A 13456-nucleotide genomic window follows, 5' to 3' on the forward strand; every position below is an offset into this window, starting at 1 on the left:
TAAGGCCCTGGACTGGTGGTTGTTTTGGATTTTGTGGTCTGGTTATGTCACTCCTCAACACTGGTACCTAAAGTGGCTTGCAGGGTTCAGATATCAACAAGTATTGGAGACCTGGCCTTCTCTGGGCTGAAAAGGGCTGTGAAGCTGTGATCTGTATTTTCCCCTGCCCAAAGCTTTAGAGGGGGGCTATAATTACAGAGCTGTTCAGTTCAGTTCACTCCCCTCCTGTCTTCTCAACATAACAATGTATGGTTGAAAGCGTTGCTCCCATACACACCTAATCAGAGATGGCAGAAGAAAATGGACCCAGGGATATTAACAGCCAGTTAAGAAATTGTGGAATATGCTTTGGGAAACTGTGGGTGTTCAGGATTGTAGGGCCGCCTTGAAGATTGATGGAAGCTCTTGCTGGATTGTGCCAGTTGCTCAAGCACGTGGAGAGGCTCTCTGCCAGGGACTGAGGGCCAGTGATGCTGGTGAGCCAAAGCAGATCAACTTAGCATCTTACTCAGAGCAGGAATTGGTGGCCTGACTGTCCTTGGAGGTAAGCTTCCCAGTAGTTCTCTCTGAAATTGCTTCTAGCAGCAACAGGATATTCAAAAATTCTTAATTTCTGAAAGCAATAAAAAACAGGGTATTCTTACTCAACAGATGGGGTTTTAATTTGTTTGTTGGTCTTATTTTTTAATAATCGTCCTATATAATTATTCAACTTAGTCCAAAGCAGTAAAATCAGTCTGAAGATAAGTGCATCAGGACACAGGAGTTACAGTGTGTGGGTTTTGAGTTTTTTGAGTTTTATTCTTGATTTGTTGGGGGTTTTTTTAGGGTAATTTGCAAAAAAAATTGAATTCCTCTTATCTCTGCTCTCAGTGACTGAATGCAATAAGAAACAGTAAAGAAAATCAGCAGTCTTGTGTTATATGATATTTTGTTCAAATATTTTCAGAAGGTCAGCTATTAAAATTTGAAATAATGACACTTTTTTTCCAATCTTGTAAATCAGTATTTTTTTTTAAATTTAAAGTATACCATCTCCATGTAGACTCTTAGAAGTCATTGCAGAGGGTGAAAAATGAGAAGTTCCTCCTGTAACACGAGAAGAACAGTAGTAATGCAAAACAAGATTAAAATTCCCTCCTCTCCCCCAGGTTTTAAACCATGATAAATATTTGGTTTGAGCCAGTCTGTTCTTTGTTTAGAGTTACTTGACTAAAACTCTTGGCCCTAACTTGCTGGCAATTAGGTCTATTGTATTTTTGATTAAACAGTAGTGTTGTGGTGGTGGGAAACCAACATACTAGCATGGTCTCTTGGCTGTCTTCCCCTGCTTTTCAGCATTGCCCTGAGAAAGTATGGCTGGGCTGGCTCATCCAGGGGTTTAGCTTGGAATGGGAGCAGATTTTAATTTATCTATCTTTACCTGCTGCCTGCTGTCTTAGGCACAGCCATTTTTCAGTGAGTCCTTGGGAGGTTTTGTTTTGTTTCCTTTGTACAAGTAGCTAGTTCACGTGTGTGTAGTGCATTTGTGACTCTCTGCTTCTGGACAAGTGTTCTCACTACTCCTTCCTGTGGATAGGAAGCGAGCTCAGCACTACAGAGCAGAGACAGTGGTGTTACCTCAGCTGATACAGTTCAGAGACTTTGTGGTAATCAGCAGCACTCCCCAACTAGCAGAAAAGCTGTATCAAAAACTCTCATTGAAAGCATTCGAGGTTTGTGGAGAAGTAAAGAAGTGGGGAGTTCCATTATCTTGTGGTGTAAAGAGAGCTTTTCATATTTCTGCTATCACTGTTCCCACCCATATTATTTAAGGACCTGGTTTGCTGTTGGTGTTGTCATTTGGTGTTGGTGTAGTCATTTTCCCCATACCTGAACTCTGAAAAATCTTTGATACCTGCCTTATTTTAGTGGTACAAGGAGATACGCTAATAGATGTGGTGTTTATGTACCAAAACTGATGCTCTTGTATTCTAGTTTGTGTGTTCCCTGTGTTTGAGACTGGAGTTCATACATCCTAAATATAATAGCAGCCTAATCCAAAATAATTTGATTTGGTGATTTATTTTTTTTGTTTTATTTTACTTTTTTTAAAGTCATAAGATCTTACCTTCAGCAAGTATTGATCCATGCCTTTTGGATCCATCTCACAGTGATCTACCTCAGTGAGCACCATGCACATGCATGGGTGTGAAAAGAAAGTACATGTTTGCAGTGTTTATACTCTGCATTGCCATACCTTTGAGCTTTGTTTTCTTTGCTCATGAGTTCCTTGTTTGCCTGCACGTGCAGTTCTCATACACTCTGCACTAGTGGTGGTGGTTGAACAGCTTTCCCTTTCCAAGGCAGGCACAGTTGAAGATCTCCCAGGCAGGAACATGAGATGCTGCAGGAAAGGGAATACATCATTTACATTTTTGCAGTTTTATTTGTTCACTGAGAGAAGGGGATGATGGGAGGAGGGCATGATTTTTGGCCTATATTTAATAAAAGGAGAGGGAGCTGTAAAAACTCCCGGTGTAATGTGAGCCTTACACAAGGGAGAACTATTTATAGATCCCGGCAATATTTGCCTGAAGGAACTTGACAGCAGAGCAGGGCAGTGTTACATAAAGCTGGGTGAGAGCACACTTGTGCCCTCACAGCTGCAAAGGTCAAACCCAGGGCTTGTCTTACAGTAGGCTTCCACTGTCCTGTGCCCTGAGGGGAGAAATACTGATGGGCTCCTTCTGAAGGCCAAATCCTAGTGGTGAGAAAATTCGGTTTGTGGAGAGCAGTGGTGTGGTTTTCTTGTAAGAGGCTTATTATTTGTGATGTTTTGATTTCCTCATTTTTTGAGGAAACTTGACTGTCTTGATTGATGACTTAATAGTCAAATAAGGCTAAAAAAGGTCACAGCAGCAGCTTTGGGAACCTTGAGAGTGAGATTTCAAGCTGTACATGGTTATGTTATGGTTTAAGCAGCTTTTTGGTTATTGCTGCTGCTATTGTAGCTTTTGTTCTCTAGTGGTGACTTTTTTTTATTCTAAATGATGTTACCATGCCACTGGCAGTTAACCAAGTATTGTTCTGGTTTTGGATGCGTTCATCAACTTAGTACTTATTTGTTATGAGGCTTTACAAAAGTGATTTTTTAGAAGCCCTTCAGTTCTTTAGTTTGAATGTTTTTTTTATATAGTTTCACAGGCAGAAGGGCCTTTCTTAGGGAGGCATATACCTTTAGAAGAGCCTTTATAGTATGTTGCATTAATACTGGGTGTTGATACTTTCTGAAACATTGCATTTGGCTAGGTCAATGCATTCCTAACCGCACTGTGAAGGAGGAAAAAACTCCAAAACCAACAAGAAGCATGGAGTATGATTAGAATGTACTAAAAAGCTAAAAAACCTAGGCAAAAAGTTTGATTAAAAGGGCCTTGAATGACTTTAAAATTTTGGATAAGGATGTAGTCTGGAGTTGTCCAAGATGTTTGTCCCTTTAGTTTTTACTGTAAAATTATTGGAACTCTTATAACATGAGAAATGCAGAATTATGTAAAGTGTTTGATGGTAAATAAAGTGCTTCTCACATTCTATCACTCATCTGTGATGCTTAGATTCTTTATGTCCCTTGAATTAGAGATTTCAACTAAGCAATCAGCATTCTGCGTGTTTAAAAGGCAGCTTCTGAGCAGAAGCTAAACCCCATGGTTTATAAGATAGTATATACTAAAGCATGTAATTAAAACAACTCAGTAAATTATTTGGGATCATATTCAGCCTTTATCTGAAAGTTAAACATTGAATATTTGTGTATGTGTAAAAGCCAGACCTGAAAATGGTTGTTTCTTAAAGGTCTGACAAAGTGTATTTAAATGGAAGAAAGCATTTTGACTTTTGAACCCACCCACTTAGTGAAGAAATTGTTTCTAAATTTAAAAAAAACTCCAAACTTTCATTGATTCAAAATGTGCACTATGAAAGAAATAAGAAGTTGAATACTTAAAGCAGTTCTAAGTTGCTTCAGTCAATTATTTTCCTGAACAACAAGGGTAGGTGAGCATATTAATCTTTTTATAAATGAGACAGACATACAAAGACATATATATATAGCTTTGATTTGCTTCAGTGTCTACATGGAACTTTTTTTTTTTTTTTTTTTTTTGGTTGGGGGTAGATAAGAACCTTGAGGTTTATTTTTATACAACTTAGTGAAACTTATCAGACTTCAGCTCACAGTAAATGGTTTTGCTTTTCCTCTAAACCAAACAGCGTAGTTGAATTACATATGAGAGTATGCATAGCAAAAGGATGACCTGGAAGATTTTAGTCAGATGTTCTGGAAAGATACTTCCTTAACAGAGGGAAAAAATATTTCTTTAACTTGGCAGATGTTCACGGTGTCCCACTTGCCGTTTTAGACTATTGAATAAAAGTAGTGCTTGAATCACAAAATCTGAGCTGGATAATTAAAAATAGCTCAAAGCTTAATAATCACCAAAAGGTGCAGCATGTAGCTCTTGGGTAGCATATTAGGAGTTTCAGATGTTTTGTGACTACAGTAAATTGCTGTTGCTACAATCCAAGATGGTGGTAAGAGTAATGTTGCAAAGTCATAAATAACTTACTAGGCATTGCTGGACTCTAGGTAAGCACATGGCTGAATATCTGTGTCATCTTCTGCTTTTGATGGAGGAAGAAGGATTACTTAAAGCCATTTGTGTATTTAGATTCAGAGTTAAGTTGCATTATACTTGAATGCAGAAAAGCTTTATCTCAATGACAGTGGAAAAGAAAATGTTTTATTTTATTTGCTTGTATATGAAATTTGTAATCTATGAAACTCCACCCTTTCCCCACAAAACAAACTGCAAAGAAAAAATAAACAAATTTCTTTTCATGTCCAGACCCCAGAAATGGCTGGCTGTTGAGGAGATTTTTTTTTTACCTCTACCTCAAAACCATTACATTTTGGCTGTTGTCTAATGTAAATGTATCTTTTAGCTTTGAACTGCTTTGCAAAGCTGGGTTTTTTTTGGTTTTTTTTTTGTAAGTGGAACAGAGTGCTGACTAATCACAGCTCAATTCTTGACTTGCCTTTTGTAATCTGGGCTGCTATAGGTACACTACAGTCAGTACCCAGTGTACTTCTTCATTAAGTCTTGGTTACATTGCAGTCACAATCCAATCTATTGTGTGGATGTACTATTAGATTGCAGAGGTGTTGGCTGGATGTAGAATTTAAGGTCTTCGTACAGTAATCATGCCAGTACTCTGTTTTAGGCATTTATTGTGTTAGACCAAAATCTGAGCATTCTACAGAGATGGTGTGCAGGAGCAAGTCTTTGCTTGTGTGATCATTCTAACAAAGTGCAAGGTTGGAATGATTACCTTTAACAAACAACTGACTTTTTTCCAGAGTAGAGTGAGCTTTGTTAGAAAGATGTAGATGATAAACTTTAGGGAATTTTGCTCTTTCATCAAACTGGTATACACTGAATAATTTAGTTTAAACAATCCAGATCAAATATTTCTTTAGTCCCACATCTGTCTATTGGCCTCAAACTGCTGTAGTTAGACTGGGAAAAATGGTACAATACAGCAAATGGTATAATATGGCTTTTACCATACTGAGGCATACTTAGGTAGCAGAGGAGTTATTTAAGTCCTATATGCAGGCTGCTGTTGATATATGCAGTAGAAAGAGTGGAATGGGTTGAATTTTTATTAAGAAAAGTTATAATCTGATTTACAAACCCTGCACTTGTTTGGATGTCAGATTAAGTACAAAACTACAATAAAGATTTATATCCTCATTTGTATGTCAGAGTAAATACCAAGGAGGTCATGAACAATTTGTATTATCTTGTTTATTAATATTGTATGTGCTGGAGACACTGACTAAAGAGAAATATTAATGTTGTGCATTTCCTGGGGGCAGTAGCAACCATGTCCATTTCTCTTCATAGTTGTTTTGGCAGTCTGGTGTTGCTCAGCTGCAGTTTGCTTTTATTTTCTGCAATTACAAGACTTAGAAGTTTAAATGACAAGTGTGTGTGGATTAGGTGGTAATTTTTGCCTTGCAAGAGAGGCCATACAAACAGTGCCTCTGCAGGTTTTAGAACAGTGAACAACATTTCTCCTCTGTGTTTATGGAAACTGAGGATATTTAATAAGTCTGAAAGGAAGCAGACACACACATTTATGCTGGCCTTCTTTCCTCCAAGATACAAGGTTTTAAGATCAAGGCAAATTCTCTCTCTTAGACCTGAACTTCACTTTCTCACGTAGATGCTCCATGTGTTTCTGTGGCAGAACAGATGGACTGTTGTAAATTTTGGGGCATTTAGCTATTGTTCCTTCTTCATGCTTTCAAGCTTATTTTCTTCTAGTTTCCATGAGTGCAAACAGTGAAACAGTTTGTGTGAAGGAAGAGCATTGATGACTTCTGTTTCTGAATGCATATCTCTATTTACTCTTAACAGAGCCAAGGGTTGGGGTGGAGCTTAGAAGAGGGGGGAGAACTGGTTCCATAGTGCCTCAGTGGAGTGAATGTTAAGAGGTTAAACTCATTCAACACAAACTTCTAGTGCACATTGGAATGTTATGTTCTTTCCAAAAGTATTTTTGGTGAGGACTGTGTGGGAGAGAGTCAGAAATGATGGTCAGGTGTGTCAGATATTGGATGTCATTTGTTCAGAAAAGTTACAAGATCTTAAATTCTCACTTGAAGGCTGCACACAAATCACATCTTGGTTATCAGTATTGTTTCATTCAGGAGTTCTGTTTTCTTACTGACTTCCTGAGGTTGCTAAGGCAGGGCCTGGGGAGGAGGACAAGAAAAGCTGAAAAGTGCTGTTGGTGCTTTTAGTTGTTAAATCCCAGTCATAGCCTTGTTCATAACAACAGACTTATCTAGCAGTTTCCCAAAACAAATGTAATTCACAGATGTGTGGTAGCATCTAGGACAGAATTGAGCCCATCTAATGAGCTAGTCTGTGCATTTCCAGTACTTTTTCTTGTTTATAGTTTAAACTGTTTCTATCTTCAGTGCAGAGGGGAAAATTAAGATTTGCATTTTGATTCCAACTTCATTTGAGTAACTAATTTCTAATATCAGGAATTTCCTTCCTGTAATTTCTAAAGAGTCACTTAAAAGGGGACCATTTAAAAAGTAATAGTACAAGTAACCCTATTGTTCTCTTCAATATGTACTGTGATAGTGTAGGAATAATGGATGCTCTGCAGGGGAACCGTAACACTTTCTGCTAAAGCACTCAAGTGAAACTTTCTCTTCCTGCAGCTGCCATGGTAGGGTATCATTTTTATTAGGGTATGGTATAAATTTATCATTTGACTTATTATGTTCCTTTAGCTGTTACAGTCCTTACAAAATAAAGTTTTTGAGCCTCTGAGTTTGAGAACTATTTCCAGGTTAAATGACACCATGCAGGAATACAAACGTATGTAATTCAGGAAAACTTAATGAAATGTTATTTTGTGTCTAAGGGTGTGGTTTTTTTTCCAAGAGTTAATATTGCCCATCTGTTTTCTAGTTGTGGTGTTCTGATTTCAGTGCAAATGTATCCTTGTTGAGACCTCCTGAAACAGGGAGGGAATTTTGCTTTTTTGTTCTTATGCTGAAGGGGAAAAATAGGTAGACAAAAATTATGCTGGTGCAGTGTTCCAGCTTTGTTGCAAGACTTTTCTGGAACTTACTCCCAGAAGGTGTAAACACCTGATCTTTGTCTTGACAGTTTAGAGACTGCTATTTGGGTTTTGCAGTGAATTTCTAGAAATACTGTCTTGTTTTGGTGAAGCAATAATGTTATTGGCTAGAAATGCCAGAAAACAGGATGCCAAAATACTGAGTGTAACTTTAGCAGCAGATAAGATTGTCTGGACATGTTCCAGAGATTAGAGAGAGCCTTTTTAATACAGCATTCTCAAGAAAACTGTTGTTCTGGTTCTCAGTGAAGCACCGAACATGGATGGCATGTTCTGTTGCTGCACTTTCACATGGACTTGCATCCACACCTGCTGCTTGCAAATCAGTGCAATTGTGTTTCCTTGCTGTCTGGCTTCCTGTTTTTCCCATGTTGTCTGGGTGTTCCTGTGTGGCTTGTGCTTCAGCTTCTGCTTATGCATTGTAGCTATTACATAATAAAGTCTTTCAAGTCCTTTCCCAAATCTGTTTTTCTGTTATCCCACGTTTTTCTTTCCTAGCAGTATGGAGTGTTTGCATCTTTCCTTACACTGCTGATAACCAAAAGCAGTAACATACCACCGGTTTTTGCAGTGCCTTTAGCTTCTTATGCAAAAGGTTTGGTTAGGTTTTGGGAGAAATATTCTATTCTTCATTCCTTCTCTGGCCAGTTGCATCGTGCTGGGGACATCAGTATCCAGCCTTGAGGGATTTCATTCCCAGTTTGAGGCTGAGGCACTGGTGAGCAGCAGTGTGGTCAGTCCTTTAACCCAGGGCACCTTGAATCTTGTTTTCTGTCTTCTCTGTAAAGGGAGCAGAGGTGCCACTTGCCAGTCTGTCAGTGAGGGGCTGGGCTGTACAGTGGACAGGAAAGTCTAGTACAGTTATAGTATAAACTTCTGATCATTGATGTTTTGTTTGCTATGAGTTGATTAATGATAAGTTATGATATTATTAAAGTGCCAGTAAATCAGCTAGGGATGTGCAACTTGTCTGTATGACCTGGCTCGTACAAATGCTGGGTTACACAGAACTTTGGCCTGGCTGACGTGGGAGAAAGTTGGTAAATGGATTGTGCTTACTGCAAGTTGGTGTAGGCAAAAATATGAATGTTTAATCAGCTGTTGGTAAAAGGCACGGTATAAGGACTGGCACTTTGCTACTGTGCAAGGTGCAGAGTGCATGAGTGGGCAAAGTGCAGAGATAGGCAGCTACTCTGTGAACAGTTGTAGGGGTTTTAGTATTTGCTGGATTTGCCAGGTTAAACTAATGTTTAAGGGAAAGGAAGTCGTCTGTCCTGATATGCACTGGTTGGAATGGCTTGAACTGAACATTTGTTTCTTTTGTGTTCTGCAGACTTCTTGAAGCCAGTTCTAGCAAAGAGAAGGAGTTCCATCTGTGCCAGCCAGCCCTAGTCTCCAGTGCTGGTCCCCCTGATGGCACATTGTACAAGCCTGTGAAACCTGCCAAGCTGGACGCCACAGCTTTGCACGACTGCACTTTGGCCGCCGCTGTGCCTCCCTCGGAGTTGTCGAACCATGCAGTCCTAGCCTGCGACACAGGCGTTCACGAGGAGCACTATGTGAGCGAAGGCGTGGAAGATGATGTGCCAGACTGCAGAGAGTACAGAGATGCCTGCACCATTACTGGTAAGCAGTCAAATTCTTTACCTTGGTGAGCTTGTGGAGGTGTAGAGTTAAGCTTCTGTTCTTAAGCTCATGGTGGGATATCTCCTTCATGAATGGCTCTGCTGCTGTTCTGCATATTTTTTCTTGTTTAAGAAGTAATTTCACAGGCACCAGGATTTTCAGTGAGAGCACTTTGTAATGTGTAAGGTCCTTGCAAATAAGCCAATGACGACTGTGAAACCAGGTTACTGTATTTATGTACTAGGGAAATTGAAAGTTTATTTGGAAAATAACTGAAGTCAGGGGTGAAGAGAATGGAACACCACCTTTAATGCTTATGGAATGCTTGTCTTAATGGTCAGCATAATTTTGATTTTTACCTTCGTATGCTAATTGCTTTCTCATATGAAGAATGTGAGAAATAGAATCCAACATTTTTGCTGTACATATTTTTGCTTTTCAAAGCTATTTAGTTTTTTCACATTCATTCTGGAACAGCAAAAGTTATTGTATATGGAACGGCTTCTTCTGCATGCTTTTATGAAAGGTTGAATTATTATAGGTGCATACAAATAAATGGAATATGTGTTGAAGTATGGTATTTTAAGTAGAATTAGATTCTTAGTGCTGTGGTCAGCCGACCCAATTTTTGTGTTCGAGTAATCGCTGTAACTCAGTTTAGTCATGGTTATGGCCATAAAATGACAGGCAGTTTCCATTCCAGATGCATGGTTTGTTGACTGAGCTGTGAGGCTTCTTTTAGCCTTAATGTGACCTTGTGAGTTCTAAGTCCTTTTGGGAATGTTTGAGGAGTCAGCTGAGTTTTTGGAAGGGAGAAGTGAAACGTCCGAGAAAAACAGCAGTAAGATTAAGGTCCTTCTAATTGGCAGCCAGATACTTTTATCCTGAGTTACTTTCAGGCTTTTCTAGAATAGCCTTTAAATCAGAGAACTAGCTAATGGTGACTGTCAGCAGCTGCTTTAGTAGCATGCCTTAGCTTAGCTCAGCCTAACAGCTGTGTAGTTACTAAGGGCTGGTACTTTGGATAAAAGAAAATAATGGGCAGAAGTGCTCTCAAGTCCACCCTGATTTCCTTGGGAATGCAAGCAGCAGGATTAACATTGGAGTCACTTTGTTAGGTATGCATCTACATAAAACAAATGTTTTGTTTAAAAAAACTTACTTGCCATCCTTCCTTCCTTGTTTTAATGGATTTAGAGCTCCTTAACTGGTTAGTTCAGAAATGGTCATCCTTTTGACTTCCATGTAGATATTTGCTTGTTAGGTAGACTAGAAAGTACACTTCACATAAATGCAATCTGGGTAATATAACTCTTGTTTCCAGGCCTCTTGTTAGAAGGATCTTGAAATCTGTTCTGTTTGCTGTGGCCTGTCTCCCCTTCAGCCCCTTTCCTCCCTCCTCTATTAACAGGAATTTATCTTTGTTTTTCTGTTTCTGACTACAAGCCAGGACAACCAACTTCTTTAATGAACCAAGATGCCTTCATGATTATGGTTTCTTGAAAGGCCGTCCAAACTCACTTTTTAATGTTTAAAAAGTTTTTATTAATTGGAGGCCAGTGCATGTTCTTGCTACTTCACATTCCTTCAAGTCTGATGTAGTTTCTGAATCTTTCTTCTTGATTAGCTGTCAGCCAAGTGTTGTTTACAGATTGGTCCTAAATTGCTTTCTTAAGTGGATTTGCTATTCTGTGGTGTCAGATTTGTACTGTTAGTGAACTAAAGACAACGTGATGTGACTTGCAGTAGAAGTAGCAGTGGTTTTGTTGATTGTTTGGTTAGTTGGTGGTGGTTTTTTTTGGTGTTCATGGATTTTTGAGCTTTTTTTGTTGGGTGTTTTAAAGGTGTCAGGGGGCATAGGCTGGAAGTCAAGAATTAGTTTCATATTCGCTCTATAAAATCTTTATCAGTATTGTGGGCAGGTATGCAGTGTGTACCCCTGAAATAATATGAAAGATAAATACTTCATTGAATTGTCAGAGACATTAACATGAAGAATTTGTTTAGTTCTGATTGACAAGTTATCACTACTTCCATTTTTAAATTGTTTGTGGGGGAAAAAATTGCTCAAGTCTGCATATACTATACTTTTTCTTCTGATGCCAAGCCTTGACTCATCCTAGAGTTCAAATTCAGCAATCAGGGTAATCTATATTTTCTTTTAGTCTTAAATTAACACCTACAGCCTATCGTACAAGTTATCTGCAAAAATTCTTGCAAATAAAGGCTTGAGCACAGTTAAGAAAAGAATGGGAAACTGAGGCACGGTGTGGTGTGGTTTTGCTTTCTGGAATGCAGCAAGCTAATGGTAATGGGAGCTATCTCTGATGTAGCTAATAGTAAATTATATGATGTGCGCATTTTGCTTTTTAAGGTTTTAAGACCATTGATGCTCAAAGAATTTTTAATGCTGCTTCCTGTTCTTTTTGTTACTGTTTTTGTTTCCTGTTGTGTTTGCTGCAAGTAGAGAGGCACTTTGGCATTCTCTGTCAGCAGTACCATCTTTTCTGCCTGGGACCCAAGAGCAGATTCAATGAGAGTACTGCTCATTCTGATTGTGCTAAGCATGTATTCTTTGATATAGGGTTGACTTAAACATTTCTTGTCCCCAAACCATCTCAGAATTGTGCTTGAGCAGATTTCTGTGGGAGTGCAACTTAGAGGTACTTTAGGCAACTTGTCTGGATACAATCCTTGCTGTGCTTTTGTGTCAGAGAGGAGATGAGGGTTACTTTTTAGTTAGGTCACAGTTCTGATCGGTCCTATTGTGTGGTCTAAAAACAATTCTGTTGGCGTAAGAGGCAATAAGCACTGTAGGGCTGGGCCCAGGTGACAAAAACAGTGTAGTGAAAAATTTCCTTGAGCCAGTGTCTGAGAGAGGGACAGAACCCTAAAAGCACCTTTTCCACTGAATTTGATACTAAAGCACCATCCAAAGCTCATAGGTGCTGAAGTGAAGATTTATGCAGGTACATGCATTTGGATGTTTGCTGATTTTAGCACAGAAATGAAGTAGGATAGTTGATCCATTGAAAAAATTGTGAATGTTTTAAGAGTTATGAAAAAAGTGCTGGTGGTGCACATACTTTCTAAACACTAAACCTGAAAACTGACTTAGTAGCAGTTGTAATACATTTTTTGTTTTGTAATATTTTATTCTAGGTTTTGTTAGCAAGATTTAGGAGAAAAGATCACTGTAGTCTGACTTCAAGTTTTCTACTGCTATTGATTGTGGAGCTCCTGCAGGTAAATAGGTAGAAGACTCAAGCCCTGAGGTTGGTGGGCAGTGGAGCAGCACTGTATGGAAGTGACATGGTGCCACTACATGTGGGAGGCACCTATTGTTTCCTAGTTGTTTTTCTTTCTTTTTAACTTTTTTCTTGCTGCTTTCGTTCATCCTAGAGTGTAGAAATAGGAATACGGATGTAGCACCATCTAGTGTTCCTTTTGTTAGGAAGGGAGTGGAAGTGCTTTTCAGGGAATGTCTTTGCTGTAATTGCAGTGCAGTCCTGAATACTTTCTGGTCTGTATGATCAGATGTTGATGAAAAGAGCAACTGGAGTTGGGGCCTTTCTTCTCTAACACCACCACCACACCCATCCCATTTTTTGTAGAGCAGGAAGGGCTGTAATCTTGACATGAGAAAGCAGAATATCACTAAATTGCTCAGTAGCCCTATTTTTATGAATTACAAAAGCCTCTTAGTCTGATTGCCTTTTTCTTATCTGCTAGCTGCTGTCAGACAAATCCCATCCTCCTAGAAATGAGGAGTACAGTGGGGATGGAAATCTGAAATATCACTGGATATTACTCTTGTGATAGCTGTCTGACTGCCAGAGTTTTTTTGTGAGGCTTTTTCGTTGTGGTTTTTTTTTTTTTCTCTTAAAATATGCTTTACACAGTATCGTTAGGCATCTTCAATTAGTTAACTTTGTCTGCTTTTGCATGTCTGAATACTCACTATTTGCACTGATTTTTGGTATGGTGTACTTTGTAATTCAAGGGCTAACTGTTTAATATGCCATGTAGGTTTCCTTCATCCTTTTCTGAAAAGAGAGAGAATGAATGGACTGTAATTTAAATTACCCAGCTCCTTCATTAGTTTGCATGATTCATTTGTTCA

General features: G+C 38.9%; 1 protein-coding gene across 3 annotated transcripts in view; it reads left to right on the forward strand.

Moving 5' to 3' along the window:
* Positions 1 to 13456, forward strand: part of TRAK1 (trafficking kinesin protein 1) — a 124797-nt gene that overhangs the window by 35318 nt on the left and 76023 nt on the right. For 2 of the 3 annotated variants that reach the window (XM_056483153.1, XM_056483154.1), the window contains exon 2: positions 9041 to 9333. The gene's annotated coding sequence lies outside the window, so the exon portion shown is untranslated. Of the gene's footprint in view, positions 1 to 8913; positions 8945 to 9040; positions 9334 to 13456 lie in introns of those variants that run through there. The other variant, XM_056483152.1, reaches the window with a different exon arrangement.

The sequence above is a fragment of the Oenanthe melanoleuca genome, chromosome 2 (assembly GCF_029582105.1).
Source record: "Oenanthe melanoleuca isolate GR-GAL-2019-014 chromosome 2, OMel1.0, whole genome shotgun sequence".
Classification (NCBI taxonomy): domain Eukaryota; kingdom Metazoa; phylum Chordata; class Aves; order Passeriformes; family Muscicapidae; genus Oenanthe; species Oenanthe melanoleuca.